The following is a 24,141-nucleotide window of genomic DNA, read 5'->3' as shown; positions in this document are numbered from 1 at the left end:
CTGCCTGTCCCTAATAAATGCCTATACCTATGCTATACACAGGGGCTGAGGATATGAAGAAACTAAGATATTGGGGAGAGGGTACCGAAAGGGGTGTAGCGCCTCACTCAACAATACAAATAAGACTACAACCCTGTAACTGAGAAACCTATTGAGCGGGGTAGTATTATGTTTTGATGTGAGATTAAAGTACATTTATTAAGTAAAATAAAAGCAGAGGGCTATGCAATATGTTATTGTGTCTCTAGGTTGGTTGTCGAGTTCTGAGCTCTTGCCCCCCACTCTTCCTCACAGAAAAGCCTTTGGCTGTTCACATTCACTACCCTGAGAGTGAAGTATGGAAAGGGTGCACTAGACCCTGTTTGCAAAGCAGTATCAGGATGTCAGTGGCGGCTCATCTGCTGAGACGAAGGAGCGTTGCCCCACTACTTTGAGAGCAGTGCAGAGGAAAAAATAAAATTATTTTATTTTTCTGTTCCTAGGTGCAGGGAGGGGTGGGGCTGGCCAGAGCAGGGGCCTGGGGAGGGGGGGAGGGGAGGAGTGGTTTTCACTCCTTAAATGCAGATGACTGTTTGGTAGGCCCTCTTGGACCGGCCAAACAGTCATGCGCACTTTGCATCTCCCCCTCCAGGCTACAATGCACAGCCTGGTGAGGAACATGCACTGGCTCCCTGTCCCCATTTGAGCACCGAACTATGGCGCTCAGACCAATCACAACGCTCCAGCGTTGTGATTGGCTTAGGGGAGGCCGGGTGCTTCTGCAACAGAGGCGGGGCAGCAGCTGCGACCGCAGGTAAGTTTTCTTTCTTTTTTTTAAATTTAAATTTTCTACCCACTCCCAGCTCCCCGCTCCCCGCCCCAGTTCCCTATCAGCCACCACTGCAAGATGTACCCCAGAAGACCAGTGACACATGATCTCAAAGGCCATGACTAGCGCTCTATTGTCCCTGTCTCCAACATGGCCCCCAGAACAGGGCTCTGGCATCTACTTTCCGTCTCATAATTAGCTTGCATATGCTTGTTGTTTGTGAATGCGTTTTGTTGCAGATAGGTGAGTTGTGAATGCACGAATGAGTCACTGGGTGGATGAATGGATGCATGAGTGCACACATGTATGATAGGGTACATATATGATGAGGTCCTGGTGTCTCAACTAGCCAGTGACTGAAGAGGCGCTTTCAGTTAAAGGGACGACCTCGTTTCGTGCGTTTTTAACCCATAAAAATTATTTTTTTTTTAAACTGCAAGACCCTGAATGCAGCATTCTCTTAGGTAGAATTCTACGTAGGTGTCACGCGAGGCGGGCTACCGACAGGTTGGTATGAAGCAGGAAAAAAAGGATTGTGGGGGAGAAAAAGAAAAGAGGGACAGAGTGCAAAGAGGAGGCAGAAAACGAGAAGTCTTGTGGAGCGAGAGAGAACAAGTGCTCGTTGTCACAGAGAGAGGCAGATGGGGTGAAGTGAGACGGTGGTGGGCGGGGGAAGGGTGTCTGGAGAGGGAAGGAGTGGGAGACAGAGAAGAAAGCATGAAAGAACAGAGGAGTCTGGCAGCGGCGAGTGAAAGGAAGGGGGCGGGGCGCTGACGCAGCATGTACTTGCTCAGCTGCCTCTCTGCTTACTCACTGCACTGGAAGAACCTGCTTAGCAACCGGCCGCCATTGGACGCACGTGACCCGTCGCTATGTGCCGAGGAATCTCTTCGGCTGATACCCATTAGGCTCCCTAGCAACAGGGCCCGGGCCGGGCCTGGGATTGACATTGAGAGCAGCGTGCAGTCACGTACCCAGGCTTTTTGGATGATGTTCTAAGAAAGTCTTTTTTGCAAGCGTCCAACAAATTAATCTCTATTCTTGGAAAGCGCTTTTTCCAGCTGCGGCGTTGTCTTTCCGCCTGAGAGGCTGGCGGGCTGTAACAACCCACTGTGGGTGCATCGTGACAGCGCCAATGTGCATCACACAGAGATGATGGGACCAACTCCTGTGGCAGTCTCTGCTACCTGCAGGGCGCGATCAGCCAGTCATTCTGCATTGGACATTTTATTGTTCGGTTAAATATGGTACAATGAATATTACTCGGGCATAAGCTATTTACCTGTACTTGTGTATTGTGTTGTGACTGCATTTATATAGCGCTTACTACCCCTCATGAGGCGTCGAAGCACTTTTTTCGGCGAGCAGCACGCTGTGCTGAATTAGTGTAGCGAAATATGAAATTAATTAGAGTGGTGCATATGTTTGTCTGTTATTTGGATTAACAGGGATAGTGGATAGATAGAAGAGGGAAAAGGTTTGCATATAGCGCTTACCCCTGATGAGGTGTTGTGGAGCTTTTAGGCGAGTAGCACGCTACTCCGGAGCCAGAAAAGGATGAGTGGTGAATTAGTCTGGGGAAATCTGAAAAACATTTGAGCTGTGGTTCTATTGGTCTGTTATTTGGATTGAAAAGAATAGTGGAGGGATGGAAGTGGGAGGATTTGCATTTATATAGTGCTTGCTACCTTGATGAGGTGTTGAAGTGCTTTTTGGCGCGTAGCACGCTATTCTGCAACCCAAACAGAATTAGTTGGGAATTAGTATAGGGAAATATGAAATTAAATTTGAATGGTGGATGTTAATCAGTTATTTGGATTGAAAAGAAATAGTGGAAGGATAGAAGAGGGAAGGGGTAAAAAGATATTTTTTGGGGGGCAGTTTATAGCAGTAGGAGGGGGTTTGGGATGAGTAAAGTGGTGCTGGAGGGGGAAGAGGGAAGGGTTTAGTAAGGCTTGTTTGGGAGATATGAATAGTAAAAGAGGTATGAGATGATGCAAGGAGGGGTAGAGGAGGGAAGAGTCTAAAATGGGTTATTTTGGTGGTCATTGTAGTGGTATGGGGTTTGGGATGAATGAGAGAGTTTAGGTAGAGGATATATTGAGGGCATTATAGGGTGAGAAATAAACTAGTGCATTAGAGAGAGTAGTAGAATGAGGTTTTTAGATGAGTCAGTGTGGAGGTAGAGGATATATTGCATGAACGAAGCCCATCTATAGACCTAGCTCTCTGGATGGCCTTGTTATTCCAGAGTGTAAATAAGATCAGGATTGTCCTTGGACAGTAAAACAGTCACAGTTCATCTTTGCTGTGTCACCCTTGGTGTGTAAGCAAAGGCCAGAGTAGTTTAATGAATCGGCAAAAAGAGAAAACATGTTTATTTTATCAGCCAATGCTCTGGAGAATCAGCAAATATATATGTGATCAAGGTTCGGAGGAGCCGAAACGTTATGGCGGCAAAACTGCACAAGATAAAATAATTGGCACTTATTTATTTGGTACGTGTCTGTGTATGCTGTTACAGTGGTGAAGATACAACTGCGGCTCATCTACGGAGTACCATATATATATATATATATATATATATATATATATATATATATATATATATATATATATATATATTCACTTACAAAACCATAGGTTTCACACATGTTATAGTTAGCTGGACATTTCCCTCGTAAAAAAACAATGAAATTCCCCCGTTATAGTTAGTGCAGGCAACTATAACTCACGCGACCGCAATCCTCTGCTGATGACGTCAGATATTACATCACTGTATTTAGACACCTATTTACCCATGTCTTCTTCCATTAATCTTTAGTTATACATATATTACAAATATTTATTTTTCAGAAAGACACGTATGTAATCAGTGATGTAATATCTGACGTCATCAGCAGAGGATTGCGGTCGCGTGAGTTATAATTGCCTGCACTAACTATAACGGGGGAATTTCATTGTTTTTTTACGAGGGAAATGTCCAGCTAACTATAACATATGTGAAACCTATGGTTTTTTAAGCGAATTTGCAAGGTTTTTTAAATGCTAATTCCTAACTATAACGTGTGTGAAACCTATGGTTTTTTAAGTGAATTTGTACGGTTTTTTAAATGCTAAGTTATGTATTTATTAATATATATATTTTTTCAGGTTTTTCACCGTGCGCGCACCGCGCGCTTCGCGCACCGTCTGCGCGCTGTGGGCACTCGGTGCGCTTCGCGCACCGAGCGCCCACGAAGCGTGGTGCGTGCCGTGCGCGCACCGTGCGCGCTCCGTGCGCGCACCCCGCGCATTTTCGACAAAAAAATACATGTTTTTTTCACCCTTGGGGGTCCTTCAGTGACCCCCTGACAAAGGCTAGGGGGTCAGGAACTGTCCACCCTGCCCCCTTTTCACGTTCTCCACCTTTGTTTTTCACTGCCTCAGACTGCGAGAGACAAAATGACGGCCGCCGCTTCCTGATTTCGACCGATTCGAATGTTTACTGACATCTAACAACCAATCAGTATTGCGCTCGCGCACGGCAGGGTGTGTGCACAGTGCGTGCACGGTGCGCGCGTATAGATATTGATATGGTTTTAAATGCTATTTTCTCAGGAAATACTGAACAGATTTACACGAGACCTTCAAAAGGCACTTCCTTGACCTTATGGCTACCTCTCTGCCAAATTTCACGTAATTCTGTTCAGCCGTTCGGGCTGTACCTTTGACTAAAGGTCCTATGGAAAAATGCGTTTTGGGACCCCCCTTTTTTCTCGGCCCCCGCTTGACTAATCACCCCGAGACTTTCAGGGTAGGAGCAGAGCGGAGCGCCTCACCTATTTTGAAAAATTTGCGAGGATTCGTCAACCGGCGCCAAAGTTATTCAAAATAGAATTTTCAGATTTCCTATGGAAACACGGTCCTAACTATAACTATCTACTGGCGACCGCCAGTAGATAATATATATATATATATATATATATATATATATATATATAATATATATATATATAAATATATATTTCTCCAAGTGGCAACCCTCAATGTGAACGCCGGCGCTCATTTTGGTGGTGGTGTGTTGCTTTCCGGCAGGGTCAAGCCGGTAATTTATGAACCTTACAGTAATAAAAGCCGCACACGCTCAAGTTTTCAAGTTCTATGGCGATTTATTCATGCAAATCAAAGTTCTGCCATGCCCAACACGTTTCGGTCCACCCAACTGTGGTAAATAATTTAATTACCGGGTCTTAATTTGATACAGAAACATAATAAAAATAGCTCAATAAATAAGAGGCAGAATCCGTGGTATTAGAGGTTCGGAATGGGCTTTATTCCAATGGACGATTCGAATCGGTTGCTCCAAGTTCCATCACCACGAAGGTTCAGGAAGTGAAGTACATACATTATTGATAATTAATCACTTTTATACAATAGGCATTACAGTGAAGCAAATACAAGAGGCGTAACAATTGATAGTGTAGATAAAACATACATACGTAGCAAAAGTAGGTGTAACTGGGTGTGACTAAAATAATAATACAGCATTTTGTAGAGCGCGAACAGCTACCTCACAAGGAGGTGCTAAAGAACGTCATTAAGTGTGATGTCATAATAGGGTGGTTCCATGAAAGAATTTCGCAACGTTAGCAGAATTACTTGGCAGAAATGCGCGCGCAGCAGCATGACGTGTGATTGACGTGCAACTAGGGGGTGAAGGGGACTTGACATTTAGCTCTACATGTGGCGACAGATGTCTGGAAGGTCAAGTCAACCTAATCCCAAATCATATCTAACATCCTATGTTTAAAGAACTATGTTATCCAAAAGAGAGGTCTCTTAAAGTAGAATCTTATTCTATACTGCCTATACTGACTGTTAGTGCGTGTACAAGCGTCTAAGTGTCTACACTAGATGCGAGGGCAGAAGTCTTCCATAATAATAAGGCTATGAATTACTTGCATAAAGACAGAGAAGCCGGGCCTTTGCTCGGTAGCTGGAAGAATGTTTACTTAAACTACTAGACAGGAATGCATTGGGCAGGGAGCGGAGCAGATAATTTCGAAGGTGAAATACAGTTTTTGGCAGGCAGCAAGCTGATGTCAGGCTTCGTGAGCCGCGCAGGGAATGAGACAAAGTTCATGGTCACAGATGCAGGCTCAGACTGGAGCTTCAGAGACAGAAAGCAAGAAAAGCTTGATGACAGAATCAGGGCCTACTTGCCTGGACTGTAAAATGGCATAAGTGAACCATATAAAGCCGGTGGCCTTTCATACTTAGGAATGGAATATCCGGCCTATTCATGGCTGATCTGAAAGAGGACATGTTGACGGTGGACGCACATGTGTTTGCGTCTTCATAACTGGAACTGGAGGGAACATACATGTACTTGTGATTCATACATGAAACCGTTGGGGTCCAAGATAGGGGACATAACTGATCAGAAAAATCCATATTTCCACATTCCCTCCTTGTCCCCTACTTGCCCGTCAAGAGATATCAATCTTCATCAATCCATTGATCTGTTCATATAGCATCATTTGTTCTTCTTTTTTCTTCTGGGACGAATGAAATCTTGGTGATGGAATACACGATGTGGCACACAGACCACAAATCGCTGGTCCACATTGTAGGCATAGACAGCAACTGAATAGTATGAGAAAGCCAATACCTAGGAAGGATAGGACCTTCCATCCAAAGGTAGATAATACACTCCAAAACCAACCGGACCAAGTCCAGGTGCCTGGATTCTGGTGTATCTGGCTTACAATCTTATGAAGGCGAGTTATGGCTTTATATACAGATGGCGAATTTTCTGGTATGAAAATGCAACAACTTGATCCGATGACCCTACAAGCTCCGCCCCTATCGGCCAGGATGACGTCAAGGACAAGACGATTTTGAAGCACAACAATCCGCATAGCAGACTGTTCTTCTGTTAAATTGCCTAAGGCGGAAATAGTTTCGTTCACTACTGCTTCAAGGGTTCTAGTTAATCTACGTATCAGCTTACTATTAGTAACGGTACCTATATAGGGAAAGAGACCTTTATTGAAATCTGTGTATTTTTCCCATGCTGTTTCAGTGTAATCGACAATTGGGAGATCTCTCCTTTCTCTATTGTGTACTAAATGAGTATTTCTGTGATAATCGGGAGGAGCTAGGAAAACAGGTGGCAAAAGGAATCCAATGTAGCAGGTACCATCCCAATCTAGAGGCAAACGTACATATGCCGTCTGACCACATATAAAATAGGAATGGCGGGAAGCTCTAAATGTCGACTTGCCTTGATCACTGAATTCTATTACAGTGGTGCATCTACTATGGCCCATATGTATGGAACCATTCTTTCTTACACATAATTCACCTTTTACTGGAAATACTGACATGGCGGGCAAAATTGGGGTACCTTCGGATTCGACATTTAGGATCATAAGATTAAGCGTAAAATTACCTAATCCATATACTTCATTTTCTAGATCAGTTCCTGTTCTCTTGGGAAGTCCCTCCTTGTTAGGGTAGCAGACTTTAAGTAAAACTAAGTTTAAATTTCCCCATACCCAGTTGTCTTGATAAACTGCAGAATTTGAATCTAGGGGATTAATTAAACTAAACCATGCTCCACAGGAGCCGTTGTGTGTGAACGGGTATGGAAAGAGAGGTAGAATTCCTTTATAATTCTGATAGGGAGGGAGTCGGCCACATATCCAACAATTTGTAGCATTGCTAACCTGATGGGAATGATGTAACATACTAATAAACGTATTATTGCGCAGCGCAAATCTATAAGACAACTCATGCGGAGGTAATTCACTAAAAGAATGTTCAGCAGTAACATTATAAACATGTCTAGAAATAGGATAATATATGTGCAACAATATACTTGCAGTAATTATTAAAAGACTTAAGAAAAACAAAATTAATAACGTCACTGTGCAATGACTACGCAGTGATTTACAGTATGCATGTCGTTTCAACATTTTTCGGGTGTTTTCTCTATTCAGATCTAAGGGATACATGTCAGAGACAAATTCAACCGCTTCACCTTGGAGAGGACTTAAACAATCAAATTGCCCGACTGGTTAGATCTGAGTTTTAGTTTATATTGTTCGTGACTACTTGATTCAACCAAAGGAAGCTTTGAGTCAATGGGTGAAGACACACGAGGTGTGGTATTTACATCCGATGGTAGTCCATGAAATTTCTTGATATGACTTGAATGTATCCAGCCTTTCCTGCCTTCGATCTTCACGGCTGTCCTTGTGGTGAGCAAGACCAGTTGCGGCGACCTCCACCTAGGATCCAGCTGAGTCTTTCGATCAAAGTTCCTCACCAAGACCAGGTCCCCCGGAACTACGTCATGGGGTTTCACCTCAGTGTTGTCAGGAAAAGCTGCAGCTACCTGTGAACGACAAGATTGTAGTGCAGACATCAAGGAAGCCAAATAATCTGTCAGCATATTACAGTCAATATCAGTTATTTTACGTGGTATAGGCGTCCCCCACATATTTGGTGGTCTGCCAAAGATCACCTCATACGGGGATAGCCCTGTTCGAGAGTGTGCTACCATTCTCATGTAAAAGAGTGCAACTGGTAATGCTACTACCCAGTCGACACCTTTCTCTCTGCATATTTTGGACAATCTAATTTTCAGGATCTGATTATGTCTTTCTACGAGACCTGCTGCCTCGGGGTGTCGGACACAGTGAAACTTCCACTGATAACCTAACAAAAGTGAAACGTGTTTCATTAGTTCGGATGAGAACGGCTGGCCGTTATCTGAGTAGACAACACGTGGTAAACCGTATCGTGGGAAGAATTCTCGAACTAACTGTTTGGCAGTAGTCGGGGCAGTGTAATCTGAAACCGGGTATGCCTCTGTCCAACGGGAAAGAGCACAGACAACTACGAGAACATATTTGAATCCTCGACATCGTTCCATCTGGATATAATCCATCTGGAGGACTTCAAAAGGGTGATCAGGAGGCTGAAATCCACCCTGTTCTACGGGAATGCTTTTTCCTGGGTTGAACTGACAACAGATCATACAGGTACGAACTTTTTGTTTGGCTGCTGCTCGTAAATGTTTATTGAACCAAATGTGTTGAATGCTGTCTAGCATAGCTTTCTCTCCTAGATGCGCTGGACTATGTATAGTGTTAATAATAACTTGGACCATTGAATCAGGAAGGAACCACACAGATTTTTCCTTCGTCATCCATCCTTGATCCGTTTGGATCCCTCCTAATTCAGTCCATTTCTTTATTTCGTCTGGTGTAGCATGCGTCTGTATGTCAATTACGTCAAGAGCGGGATCTTTAATCGTCATACAATGTGTTGGCGTCGGGACTTTTGTCTTTGTCATGTCGGATGTTTGGGTTTGAGCAGTCTGTTTAGCTGTTCTGTCAGCTAGATCATTGCCTTGAGAAATGATATCAGTAACTTTCGTATGAGCTTTACATTTCATAATTGATATTGCAGTGGGTAGATGTATTGCATCTAATAAGGCATGAATGAGGGGTCCGTGCTGAATGTGGGCACCGTGAGAAGTTAAATAACCAACCGCATCGCTTGCAGTTTTGCCGCTGAGTCTGGTGTCTTACCTGTCCCTGAGGTGCTGTCTTCACTCTCTGCCATTCAGGAGGGGCTGCTTGCTACCGCTGTTGTGTTGTGTTCAGCGGCGCCAAGGAGGGCTTGAGGCACGACGCAGGACTCCGTGTCCCAGGAGCCCGTGCTCGGCTGCACCTGTGCTCTTTCCCCGCCCACCTGACCTGGACTGCACTTAAGACCTCGCGGAACCCGCTGGCGCGGGTCCCGCATCGCTTGCAGTTTTGCCGCTGAGTCTGGTGTCTTACCTGTCCCTGAGGTGCTGTCTTCACTCTCTGCCATTCAGGAGGGGCTGCTTGCTACCGCTGTTGTGTTGTGTTCAGCGGCGCCAAGGAGGGCTTGAGGCACGACGCAGGACTCCGTGTCCCAGGAGCCCGTGCTCGGCTGCACCTGTGCTCTTTCCCCGCCCACCTGACCTGGACTGCACTTAAGACCTCGCGGAACCCGCTGGCGCGGGTCCCGCATCGCTTGCAGTTTTGCCGCTGAGTCTGGTGTCTTACCTGTCCCTGAGGTGCTGTCTTCACTCTCTGCCATTCAGGAGGGGCTGCTTGCTACCGCTGTTGTGTTGTGTTCAGCGGCGCCAAGGAGGGCTTGAGGCACGACGCAGGACTCCGTGTCCCAGGAGCCCGTGCTCGGCTGCACCTGTGCTCTTTCCCCGCCCACCTGACCTGGACTGCACTTAAGACCTCGCGGAACCCGCTGGCGCGGGTCCCGCATCGCTTGCAGTTTTGCCGCTGAGTCTGGTGTCTTACCTGTCCCTGAGGTGCTGTCTTCACTCTCTGCCATTCAGGAGGGGCTGCTTGCTACCGCTGTTGTGTTGTGTTCAGCGGCGCCAAGGAGGGCTTGAGGCACGACGCAGGACTCCGTGTCCCAGGAGCCCGTGCTCGGCTGCACCTGTGCTCTTTCCCCGCCCACCTGACCTGGACTGCACTTAAGACCTCGCGGAACCCGCTGGCGCGAGTCCCGCATCGCTTGCAGTTTTGCCGCTGAGTCTGGTGTCTTACCTGTCCCTGAGGTGCTGTCTTCACTCTCTGCCATTCAGGAGGGGCTGCTTGCTACCGCTGTTGTGTTGTGTTCAGCGGCGCCAAGGAGGGCTTGAGGCACGACGCAGGACTCCGTGTCCCAGGAGCCCGTGCTCGGCTGCACCTGTGCTCTTTCCCCGCCCACCTGACCTGGACTGCACTTAAGACCTCGCGGAACCCGCTGGCGCGGGTCCCGCATCGCTTGCAGTTTTGCCGCTGAGTCTGGTGTCTTACCTGTCCCTGAGGTGCTGTCTTCACTCTCTGCCATTCAGGAGGGGCTGCTTGCTACCGCTGTTGTGTTGTGTTCAGCGGCGCCAAGGAGGGCTTGAGGCACGACGCAGGACTCCGTGTCCCAGGAGCCCGTGCTCGGCTGCACCTGTGCTCTTTCCCCGCCCACCTGACCTAGCCCTCCCACGTCCCACGTCCTACAAAGGAGGAGGCGCCACCCGCAACGCGGGACGCGAGCGGGACGCGCCGGACGAAGCCCGGACAAAGGGCGGGCCGTCTGTGGCCGTCCGGGGCCGACCAGGCCGGGCTGGGCTCTCCCCTTGATATTACGTTCCAAAAGTAAGTTGTTGCTGTTACAGTTCCCAGTCTATTGTCATTCGTGCAATCTTTGACTGTCGTTGCATAGAGGTCTGTGTATTTGTTCTGGACTTTGCCCACAACTCGCTACAGGAGTAGCCCACCAACAAATCTGTTTACCTGCCCAAGGAGGAAGGAGTTCAACCAGCGCGGCCGCAGAGGAGATGCGAGGCGCGGCCCCGGGACTGCGAGCCACAGCGAAAGTACCATCAGCTGTTTTCTCTTCCCGCGCGGGCCGCGCCCCCTCCCAGTGCCCTGCCCCCTTTCACCACTTACAGTCTTAAGCAAGGCTGCCAACGCGCATCGCGGGTCGACGCCCGGGCCAAGGGCGGGCCTGTTCAAGCCTGGGCAAGTCTGGTCTGGGCTAAACCATTGTCATCCCCACTAAATCCATTTTTATCCATCCTGCAGCGTGGCCCCGGTAAGATCATAATAACCATAATTATAGCTGCCACTATGACAACTAGGGCAATGAGGAATAAAACAGCACAAGGAGCGGGTCCCATAATCGGGCCGATCGATCAATTCATCAGTAAAGCTAATGACGCGATCAATCAGGGGATAGTCCTCTTAGAGAGACGCGTCTCCCAGGACCTCGCAGCAGCACGTAGATCCTCAATGGGCCTTTTGGCCCTAGCTAAAACACCCACCCAGCAGGAAATAAATGTTCCATTACTGCGCGAAACCCGTGCTGAACTTCATACCATACCAACAAGCGTTGATCTATCTGTCACCCACTTATCACTTGAAGAAGATACCTTGGATGATCTCGAAAAAACACCAACTTTGATGATTAGCCCCACCCAAATCACCCAAAGTCAACTACCAACTGCGATCGGGCCACAATTCTTAACCCAGCCCTCACTTCTAATAGTAGCTCCTCCAACAACAATTGATAAGGAGATAAGGGAGGGTCCTTTTCCTAATGAAGATAGTACAAGATTAGTAGTCAAGAACAAGATTAAGCAAAAAAATACACCAAGGCGCCTGAGGTCCAAAAAGACGACCCGCAATAATAACCGGAATAACACAAGCTATTCACCATCGGGAAACGCGGACGACCCCTCTGTTGCAACCGTACCGCCTGACGATCACAGGGGGTATGGCGCTACCAACTCGAACTATCTTGAGCTTAACTCACAAGTACTAGATGTAATTAAGGACCTTATAAAAACTCAACTAACACCAATAGAGCGAACCTTAAATAATATCGAAAAACAGATGGCAAGATTAATCAGCAACACTAGTCACCTTATGCCACCCATTTCCACCTTAGCTCCTCTGGCTCCCACGACTTCCACCCATTCTAAGACAGTCACAGTCAAGAAACCCATATCGACGTTAATAACCCTCCCGAAACAAAATTCTCACAGTAACAGTATAATTGCCGAAAGTAAACCTCCCACGCCCAATATAACATCACTTATCACTAATTTAAACACTCAAACAGCCAACTTACAAACGGTAAGCACCTCTATACCATCCCAGAAAGGTTCACAGAAACCAGCGCAGAAACCTACACAACTAAATCAGCTTAATGCAAAATCCCAGCAACCAAAGATATCATACGAACAACCTTATAAACCTAGACAGATACCGGCACGCATTACCCTTCCACCTGAATGCGGAGCCTACGTCCTTGTATTGGTAAACGTTCCAACACTTAAGCAAGAACAGAGTGAAACAACAACATCCCTGAAAAATAAGATACTTCATTGGTTAAGCCTGAATTGTAACTTCCCAATAGAATGCGTAGGGGAAATTTCCCACACGCAAAGAGTAGGTTGGATAGGCCCCTTACGGAAAAAATTCGAGGGGGATTGTGTAGTTATTACTTTCAGAAACCCCCAGTGGGCCGAAAAGACACTAGCCAAAGCACCACCACCCTCTACTTGGGAATTCAACACAACCCTTCTCCCATTAGGTTATTTCTACAGGCATTTACTAAATACAACAACCAACATCCCGTCTGCCCCTACTAATCCTTTTTTAGAAAGACCTTATCCTATTACCTCTTACCCTTCCATCCCTCACCAGAACTCTAAGTTTCTATACCCAACAGGCTCGGTCCAGTGGCATCAGAGCCAAACGTCCATACCCCCATCTATCCATCCTTATCTCTCTGATACTCCCCATCAAGAGAATGGAGATAATCGATGGAGACAACCAGTTCCCCCGCTAGCTACTTCCTTTAACATCCCAATATATAACAGATTTAATGCCTTTTCTGGTTTAGATTTTAACGATTGACTTTTCAACCCTTACAATATTGGGGAATTCTCACAATCATCCAAAACGAATCAAACTTCATCATCTAACTCATATCCCACCTTTGCAATAACTCCTACGCATTTGCCTCTTCCTCTCATTAAACCTGAGTGCTCAAAAATCAATTATGAAGTTATTACAATTGCAACACCGACCCAAACTAATCAGGAAATCATCGAACGGAGGGCTAAAGCAGGCAATCCAGTTGACTCTATCTTAGATACTTTGCAGTTTCATTTTACCTACTGGAATATCGCAGGTCTCTCCGCAAAGAAAATCGACCCCGCCTTCCTAAGCCAGATCAATTTGAGCGGTTGTATCTGTCTTCAGGAGACGTGGGCCATAAGGCCTATACATATACTAGGCTTTAAAACTTTTTGGTCACCTGCGACGAAATCAACTTCTGGCAGAAATAGCGGAGGCTTAGTTATTTATATCAAAAACACCCTTTCCGTGGATGAGATAATTCCCATAAGTTTAGATACAAATTTTCAGATCATAGCAGTTAAGGTCACCAAACAAAGACTTTACCTTATTATAAACTTTTATAATAACCTCTCCAACTCTGCTATGAACACGCTACTCCCAGAGATCTCCGCAATAATACAAAAGCAACGAACTATTCACATCAAAAAGGCATGCATAACAATTTGGGGCGGAGATTTCAACTTACATCTATGCAGTAATAGTGACAATAATAAATGTGGTATTAGTGATGAGTCTGATACAAACCTCACGCATTTTACACACTCTAATGGGGGGGAAAAAATGAATGAACTCATGGCTGAACTAGAACTAAACTTTGCTAACGAAACAAAGAATCCACCTGTTCAATTTCAGCCCACATTCAACGGAAGAGGTTTAACAAGTATAATTGATTTTATACTGATCTCATCACCCATAGGATCCATCGTAGAAGATTTTAAGGTTTTTAACAACCCCTTAAGTGACCATTTCCCCATTATCATGGTCCTCGCTGAAAGAACAAAGAATAAGCCATATGACATTCTGACCGCTCTAAATCAAAGCGATCTAGAGCTAGGCTCTTTGAATGGCTTTACATTGAAGTGGGGTAATATTGATAAAGAAGCCACAACAAAAAAAATTGTCACAAATAACCAAACGGATATTATTAACTGCTTGGATTCCATCACCCACCCTAGTGAAACTATAGTAAGCTTTCTATCAATTACAACAACCATACAAAAAGAATTGACTAAAAAGCATAAACAAAGGCCCCAACTGAAGAAAGGGTGGTTTGATACAGCATGTACTAAAGCATCTACACGCTTAAAGGAAGCTCTGAACAGTAAACATAAGGACAGAGTCGAAATCATCAGACTTAGAAAAGAGTATACAGCCGCACTAAAAAACAGGAAAAAGGAAGTAAAAGCTGAACTATGGTCAAAACTGATCCAAAGCTCGGAACTTAACGATAGTGCTTTGTTCTGGCAGATAGTTCGTTCCCCACTCCTAACAGAGAAATCCAACCTTCCATCAATTGATGTATCTATAAGCCAACACGAATGGGTGAACCATTTTACTAAAGTCTTTGCCATAGACCCGACCGAAGACATAGATCAGCCTGAACCTCTACCACAAATTGTCTATCCGTTAAATCTTCACTTCTCCCATGAAGAGGTCCAAAAAGCTTTAAAATCTTCAAAAACAGCCAAAGCACCAGGCCCGGACGGCGTTCCGGTTGACGTTTTTAAACACCTTCCAGATCTTTGGACCCCGTTACTAACCAACGTCTTGAACGCCACCACTGAAGTAGGTATCCTGGAATCCTGGAAAACATCAATCTTGGTACCTATCTTCAAGAAAGGAGATCGAAATAGTCCAACTTGCTATAGGCCGATCTCCCTCCTGGACTCCCTAGGCAAAATGGCAGGACGAATATTACTTGACCGCCTCCAGGAGTGGGCCTTAGAACACAAAATTATTTCCGATCTACAATATGGCTTCCGGAAGGGACTAGGAACAACTGACCAAGCTCTAAATCTGTCCCTACTGGCGAGTAAATACCTGGACGCCAAAGGGTCCTCATTCCACATGGCCTATGTCGATCTTTCCGCAGCATTTGACTGCGTGTCACACTCAATGCTGTGGAATACAATCTTGAAAATGGGCGTTCCTACGCCAATTGTGGATTTCTTACGCGAACTATATACAGGCACTACTGGCAGGGTAAGATTTGGGACAAAGGGCGAGCTCACTAACTTCTTCAGAGTGGAAAAGGGGGTCAGGCAGGGGTGCATATTGGCCCCCTTCTTATTCACCCTATACACGAATGGCCTAGAGGTTGCCATGCTACAAGGCAGTAAGGACCTCCCGGCAACAGTTCGTCGGCAGATAGCAGCACTTCTATATGCCGACGACGCTGTTATCCTAGCAAGAACATCAAACGAATTACAAATGGCCCTGAACAGATATTGTGATTTTATGGCAAGTTTAAACCTGAAACTAAACGCAAAAAAAACGTACACAATGCACTCAGGGGAGCAAAGAAACGTAAAACACAGGAAGTTAATGGCGCAGGGCGAACACCTGGATAGGACTAAAACCTATCCCTATTTAGGGATTGTCATTGACGAAAAATTCAAATGGACTCCAGCCATTAATACAAGAAAATTGATTTTCCTCCGAGAGACATCATCACTAAAAACCTTCTCGCAGAGATTGGGGCAGAGACAAATTAAAGAACTAGTGCAAATATATAACGCAAAATGCGTAAGCACTGCAACATATGGGGCGGGGATCTGGGGTTTTAAAAACGTGGACTCAATACAAACAATAGAGAACTCCTTCCTTAGATATTTGCTGGCGGTGCCCAAAACCTGCTCCACCTATGCCTGCCACTCTGAGCTGGGCATTGACTATATCACTGACATCATAAAACTACAACCAATAATGCTGTGGCGCAGAATATGGACTACCGAGCAATGCCACTTGACCAGGACGATTATACAAGATATTTTAACGCTAGACCACGCTAAGAAAATCAAATGGCTGTCGTACGTCAAAGCGTTATTGACAGATCTTGGATATAGGAAATACTTTGACCATCCATCGCTGATAGAGGAAATCCCTAAAAAGACCTTAAAAAGGGAGTGTTTAACTCATTTACGTCAGCTACGTTTATTATCCGAGGTCCACAAGCCATCAGTCCAACATTCCCTGCTAGTCCAGACTGCGTTTTCTGCTGAACCTTACCTAAATTTTAAAATAACACAGTTTGAAAGAATGCTGCTTACCCGCTTTAGACTTGATTTGTTCCATCTACTAGTTCTATTTCCTGAGCAAAATGTCAGGACTTCTACCACCTCTATGTGCCCTTGTGATTTGGTATCGCCACAATCAACGATACACACAATGTTATTTTGCAAATTCTATAGCGAGCCCCGGAAGCGCTGGATACTCCCTATTTTGAAGTTCTGGGGTTTCCGTCAATGTCGCCCAGCGTATTTGGCACTACAATTTCTGGAAAATGAAAACTATGCGAAAGCGATTGTATCTTACCTTAAATTTTGTATACGCCACCGCACAAATTTATAACCTTGAACAACATCGCTTATACATATTAACGAAGGGACTGAGATAATAGAAAAACTGTACGTCTTTGCACATGTTGGAAAAATTCGCCCTAATGAAATTGTGATGCACTTTTTACTTCCATGTATTGCTGGCGGTGCCCAAAAATGTACATTTTAATAATCTTTTTAACCTTTTTTTTTTTATTTTTATACAATTGTAACTGTGTTTTTATTCTATTTGAACTTTTATGGTGTTTTTTCAAAACTACCGAATAAAGTTGATATTGATTGATTGATTGAAATAACCTCTCTCTCGCCACAGCACGCCGAAGTCATGTACAACTCCGAATGCATAACGTGAATCAGTGTATATGTTGACTCTTTTATTTGTGGCTTGAATACAGGCTTGTGTCAGAGCGACGAGCTCTGCTGCTTGAGCGGACAAGGTATTTATGCAATTTGTTTCAATAATTTCAGTGTCTGTTGTGACTGCGTAAGCGGCCACTAACTCTCCTGTACTTGTTCTCATACATGAACCATCTACATACAACGTCAGGTCTGGGTCTGACAATGGGACATCTGTTAAGTCTTGTCTGGGTTTCGTCGTGATTGTAATAACTTCAATACAATCATGAGCTAGTGGGTCTGTTCCGATTACGGGTAAAAGTGTGGCAGGATTCAATGTGTTACAACATCTGATTTCTATATGTGGCTGGAACAATGTTAATTCATACCCTGTAAGTCGCGCTATAGTCAAGTGTTGTGTTTGCGTTCGATTCACGAGAACCTCTACTGCATGTGGTACTTGAACTGTCAATGGATGTCCTAACACTATGGCATCGCTTTGTCTGATTGCTAAAGCTGTTGCTGCCACTGATTTCAGGCATGCAGGCAAAGCCTGAGCTACGGGATCTAATGTACTAGAAAAATAAGCACATGGTTTGTGGGATCCTGCCTGTTCCTGTGTGAGTACTGACAAGGCAGTACCTTCGCGTTCTGTAACAAAGAGTGTAAACTGTTTATTGTAACATGGTGTTGCTAAAACCGGTGCTTGGCATAAGGCTTTCTTTAGGCTTTCAAAAGCTTGTGTATGTTCCTGAGTCCAAGGGAGAACAGTCGATGTGGCTGCCTCCTGTGTTGTCAATTGAATGAGTGGTTTTGCTAGAAATGCATACTGAGGGATCCACTGCCTACAATATGAAGTGAGGCCTATAAAAGCCCGCACCTCCTTTTGTGTCTTGGGTATTGGCATGTTAGCTATTAACTGAATGCGGTCGGGTGTAAGCTGCCTTCCCTCCTTGGACAGCGAGTGTCCAAGATAAACAACTCGCTGGACACAGAATTGCAGCTTAGAAGGGGACACCTTGTGCCCTTTTTCGGCTAGAAATTGTAAAACTGTCAGTGATGCTTTCTCACATTCAGGTTCGCTTCTAGCGGTGATCAGCAGATCATCGACATATTGAAGCAGGGCAGTGTTTACTGGCATGTGGATACTGTTGAGTTCTCGTTTCAGTGCTTGGCTATAGATGCTGGGGCTTTCTGTAAATCCTTGAGGTGCGCGTGAGAATTTAAAGCTACGTCCATTTAAACTAAATCCGAACAAGTATTGGCTTTCCGGATCTATAGGGACGCTGAAAAAGGCATTCTTGAGATCAATTACAGTAAAGAATGTTGCTTCAGAATCAATAGCTGTCAGTAATGACGAGATATCTGGGACCACAGGGAATTGTGGCACAATGCATTTGTTCAATTCGCGCAGATCAATAACCAATCGATATACTGGCGGGGCCTTTGGATCTGTTCGTTTAAGAATCGGAATTATCGGGGAATTACATACATTGGAGTCTGTTTCCACAACCACTCCTTGGGCAATGAGCTCGTCAATGATTTGTAGTAAAGCCACTACAGCATCTGGTGGTAACTTGTATTGTCGCATTCGTGGTAGTGCCACTCCTGCCTTTAGTGTAACTCGATATGGTGTAATATTCATGCAACCAACATCAGTAGGGCCTTGTGCCCATAAATGTGTAGGTAAAGTCTGCAGTCGGGGATCCATGTCTCGAGACACATAGTGACCTTTGAAATCACGTAAAAACAATCTTACTCCTTCCGGAGAACAACATATTATAGCTCCTAGAGCTTTCAGTGTTTTTATACCTAACAAGTTTTCTGGACATGATTTAGTAAGCAATAAATCTGTAGTTCTGGTCAAGGGTCCTATCGTAAGTGGAAGAGGCTGTGATACTTCATTAACAATAGGTTTTCCTGAAAAACCAAGGGAAATATTCTGTGAGCCTGAGAGGGGTGCCCCTGGAACTTCACTGTGTTTTATTGTTGTTCGACTTGCCCCTGTATCAAGTAAATTTTTTTTATCTTGGCCTAATAATTCACTATGTACATAAGGTCCTTCTTGGTCTACAGGGACCTCGATAAGGGGTAAGTCAACTTCCCTCTCTAGGCTGGTTCATGCATATCGTTGATAATCAGGATAGTCGTACTGTGCGGTCTGGTACAGCTGTCGTGTCGTGGTTTGTGTGGCAGCAACCGGCAGCGCTGGTGCAGCTGGCACAAACTGTATAGACTGTTGTGGAGCTGGCATGGACTGTGCATGCTGCGGGGCTCCTTGTTCATTCTGATCCTGTCTAGGTGGCCGTGGTCTTTCCTGTGTTTTACCTGTGGCGATATTACGCTTCAGGACTGGGCAATCGTGTATGTAATGTCCTGGCTGTTTACAATAGTTGCATGTCCCTTTTACAGGTCCTGCTGACTCACCGGAATGTGTCGTACCCTTTTTATGTCCTTCAGCTGGAACTGTCTGGGAGACTAGCATTTTCATTTTCGTGTCTTTCATGCGTCTTTGTTCATGTTCTTGTTCCTCTCTAATTCTATTGTAATGGTACTGTAACATTTGTAACATTTGTGATGGGGTATTACCTTGCCAGGTACTCTCGAATTTTAATACTCTATTCTTCACTTGGGGCAAGGAATTTTCAACTAATTTTGTCACAAACAGATGTGGGTATGATTCGCTACTTGCTTTTATGCCACTATTTATACCAAAACATTTTTCAAATCGGGCATAGAAATCACTAGTGTCTTCATCTTGCTTTTGTTTACAAGCTGAGATTGCACCCCAGTCTTCCTTTTTCGTAGTTAATAAACGCGGCAGTACCTGTACTAGTAAACCTGGTAGTGCTTTAGTTTTGTCCCCAAGCCCCGAACCTGGACCTCGGGCCTTTTCTTCATTTTCTAATGCTGTCCAGTCTATCTTTTGGTCTCCCACCTCCCACTCTTTTTCCTTGAGTTTTTCATAAATGCCAGCAGGCATTAATACCTTTAATATTGTCATAATGTCGGGATAGGTATACTCTCCCATGAGTAACATGTCTTTAATTTCTCGGTGGAAACCCGCTGGGTCTTTGTCATGACTGGGTACCACTTTCTTCATTTCTAACAATTCTATTTTCGATATGGGCGTATATACAAATACACGTTTAAACTGATTGTCCTCGCCCTTTATTGGGTGTACTTCTCGTAAGGGATTCTGTCTGTCCATGTAATACATCGGTCTTTCCTTGATGGGCAGTGAGACATGTTCTGGGCATACAAAAAGAATGTACTGCTTTCTTGATTCTAGTATTTCTTTAATTAGCTTAGTACCTGAACCTCTCCATCTATTCGTGAGTAATTCAGTCAATATATCAGGTAAGGGACCAGGATCTGAATGTTGGCTTTTATATAGTATAAGAAGTTGTTGAATCATATAAATCCCAGCTAAACGCTGTTCATCTGGGGTGAGGTTCAAAAATGTGTGTGCTACTGTATCATCACCATATTTTCCGGGACTGTCAACCCAATGAACGGCTGACCTGGCTAATTCTTGTTCATCCATAGAATCGAGAAAATGGTAACCCCTTCGTTCTCGGAGTAATTTGTCAGCGGCTTGGAACGAATGCTCGGGGGACCTTATATTTATTATAGGTGTTTGGAAATTCCTGTTATTATCTGGACATATCGGACGTATCGGGTCAGTAAAACATCTAGTACTACTACAAGATCTTCCTCTACCTACATAGGCTATGGTTTCTGACTGTCCTGTGGACAGTCCTGATCCTTCCTCCTCCTCGTTTTGTTCAAACCGGTCTACCGCTAATCTCTCTTCGTGTAGGCGTTCTATTTCTTTACGGATCTTTCTGCACATGGCTATTATACATTTTTGCCTATCATGTCTCCCTTCTGATATATTCTGGCTCCATCTGGTAAGAGTTTCCATTGTTTCCGGGTCTACCCCCGGTCGGTCTTGATTTCTGATCACACAATTTATGAGGAAACGTAACAGTTCCCCCTGTATCTCTACTTTCTGGTATTCCATAGCTCTGTTAATACATTCAGAATCTCGCCCTGTTTGGACAAAATGATATACATTATCTAGATGCACAGTCATTCCTGGTAACTTCCCTAAATACACCGCGGCTCGTCTGATACGTAATGATGCCATGATCATTTCGTCCTCTTTGCCGGGCACAGGGTCATATCTACAATCTATAAGAAGTTCCTTAAGCGTGCGGGCATTTATGAGTTTGGGGGTACGTGGATGTGCTGACTCTTGAAAAGTAAGTTTATTTATTCTGGGTGGCGTAGAAAAAATGTTGGTAGCACCTCCGGTAGCCCCGTCTGGGGTATCGGGCGTGAAAGGATTCGTAGAACGCGATACAGCAACTATAGGTGTGGACACAGCTATAGAAGTAGCTGTAGGAACAGATGTGGAAACAGATGTGCTTGCCGGAACTTGTGTCAGGATTTGTTGTTGTAGAGATACAGATACAGGATCTTGGCGTTGAACCTCCCCGGCCGACGGTCTATGTGGGGCGGGGTTAGCATACTCGGGAGCTGCGTCATCTAAATATGAGGAAAGAAAAACATCTTCTGCGGTTCTAGGATGCCCCTTAGGATGTACTTTTATTGGAAATAATGGGGGTGGCAAGTCTTTTGGTATCCCCGGAGTAGCCTTAGGTAATCCCTCGGCCAGAAGGGGATACATACCCTTCATAAGGGCATTTCTTTGTCTGTCTACTTGTTCTGATTTCACTCGTGTACCTTCTTCAATTAATAGATTTTCTCGGACTTTATTTGAGTTCTCTTTATTTTTCTCTTCCTGTCGGAGTGCTTTTTCTGTACGTCTATGAGATTCTTTGCGCCATAACTCAACGGCGTCTTTCTGTGACTGTCTGGCTTTCCTTTTCCATAACTCTTCCTCTACTTTCATGATGCACTCTGCATCCCAGGTCCCAGCTGCGGGCCACCTCTGACTTTCTGGTAATTCCTTGGTGTAGTCTACCCACAAATCAAGAAATAGTATAGCGTCTAAGCCGTGCTTATGATACATGAAGTACCCTGGAGTGTCCCTAGGAGGAATAGGAACAGCTTCTTCGAGTACCCCTTTTCTAGTTGTGAACTGTCTTAATTTCGAAAAGAGCGGCATATTGAGAACTGGTCTGATACTTGATCTTGAACAAACTTAATACAATAAACACGATAATGAACAGTCATTCATACCACAATATGCAGAACGTATGAACACATAACATTTAAATGAGCAACAATGATGATGACGATTCTAAGGAAAACTTAATCACTAAACATAATACTCGGCATTAACTGAATTATTCTGAATTTATATACTTGATATACTAGATATACTGCTAAACAGTACAGATACACTGCTGAAACAGTGCAGACCGGATTTGTGTACCCAAACCCGTCTTGACCGGCACAACCTATGTGCACGTCAGAACGCCTCCCCAGTAATGGTACTCACCGGGTAGCTCGGAACGGAAGGCCTCGGAACGGAACGGAACTGGACCGGACTGGACTCGACTCGACAACTTCGGACACTTCTGAGCTTCGGAAACCTGGTGGGCCTCTGTATACCTCGGATCTTGCTCTCTCAGCTAGGCTCTGGTCGGGATACTTCGCACTTCTCACCGCCTCGTCTGGGTGTTGATCGCAGCCTCAGTCGCCCCCGCTTGACCGGAGGGAGATACAGGAAATCCTGCTGGTACGCGTTGTTGTCCGTCCAGCTGTGGCAGGAGACCGGGCCTGCAACGCACCGCCGGCGCGTGAGATGAGAAAGTGTCCCTGTTCGGGCGCCATTCTTGTGGTAAATAATTTAATTACCGGGTCTTAATTTGATACAGAAACATAATAAAAATAGCTCAATAAATAAGAGGCAGAATCCGTGGTATTAGAGGTTCGGAATGGGCTTTATTCCAATGGACGATTCGAATCGGTTGCTCCAAGTTCCATCACCACGAAGGTTCAGGAAGTGAAGTACATACATTATTGATAATTAATCACTTTTATACAATAGGCATTACAGTGAAGCAAATACAAGAGGCGTAACAATTGATAGTGTAGATAAAACATACATACGTAGCAAAAGTAGGTGTAACTGGGTGTGACTAAAGAACGTCATTAAGTATGATGTCATAATAGGGTGGTTCCATGAAAGAATTTCGCAACGTTAGCAGAATTACTTGGCAGAAATGCGCGCGCAGCAGCATGACGTGTGATTGACGTGCAACTAGGGGGTGAAGGGGACTTGACATTTAGCTCTACATGTGGCGACAGATGTCTGGAAGGTCAAGTCAACCTAATCCCAAATCATATCTAACATCCTATGTTTAAAGAACTATGTTATCCAAAAGAGAGGTCTCTTAAAGTAGAATCTTATTCTATACTGCCTATACTGACTGTTAGTGCGTGTACAAGCGTCTAAGTGTCTACACTAGATGCGAGGGCAGAAGTCTTCCATAATAATAAGGCTATGAATTACTTGCATAAAGACAGAGAAGCCGGGCCTTTGCTCGGTAGCTGGAAGAATGTTTACTTAAACTACTAGACAGGAATGCATTGGGCAGGGAGCGGAGCAGATAATTTCGAAGGTGAAATACAGTTTTTGGCAGGCAGCAAGCTGATGTCAGGCTTCGTGAGCCGCGCAGGGAATGAGACAAAGTTCATGGTCACAGATGCAGGCTCAGACTGGAGCTTCAGAGACAGAAAGCAAGAAAAGCTTGATGACAGAATCAGGGCCTACTTGCCTGGACTGTAAAATGGCATAAGTGAACCATATAAAGCCGGTGGCCTTTCATACTTAGGAATGGAATATCCGGCCTATTCATGGCTGATCTGAAAGAGGACATGTTGACGGTGGACGCACATGTGTTAGCGTCTTCATAACTGGAACTGGAGGGAACATACATGTACTTGTGATTCATACATGAAACCGTTGGGGTCCAAGATAGGGGACATAACTGATCAGAAAAATCCATAT

This window comes from Triturus cristatus, chromosome 4_2, assembly GCF_964204655.1.
Source record: "Triturus cristatus chromosome 4_2, aTriCri1.1, whole genome shotgun sequence".
Taxonomy (NCBI): Eukaryota; Metazoa; Chordata; class Amphibia; order Caudata; family Salamandridae; genus Triturus; species Triturus cristatus.
Note: the sequence above shows the minus strand (reverse complement) of the source record.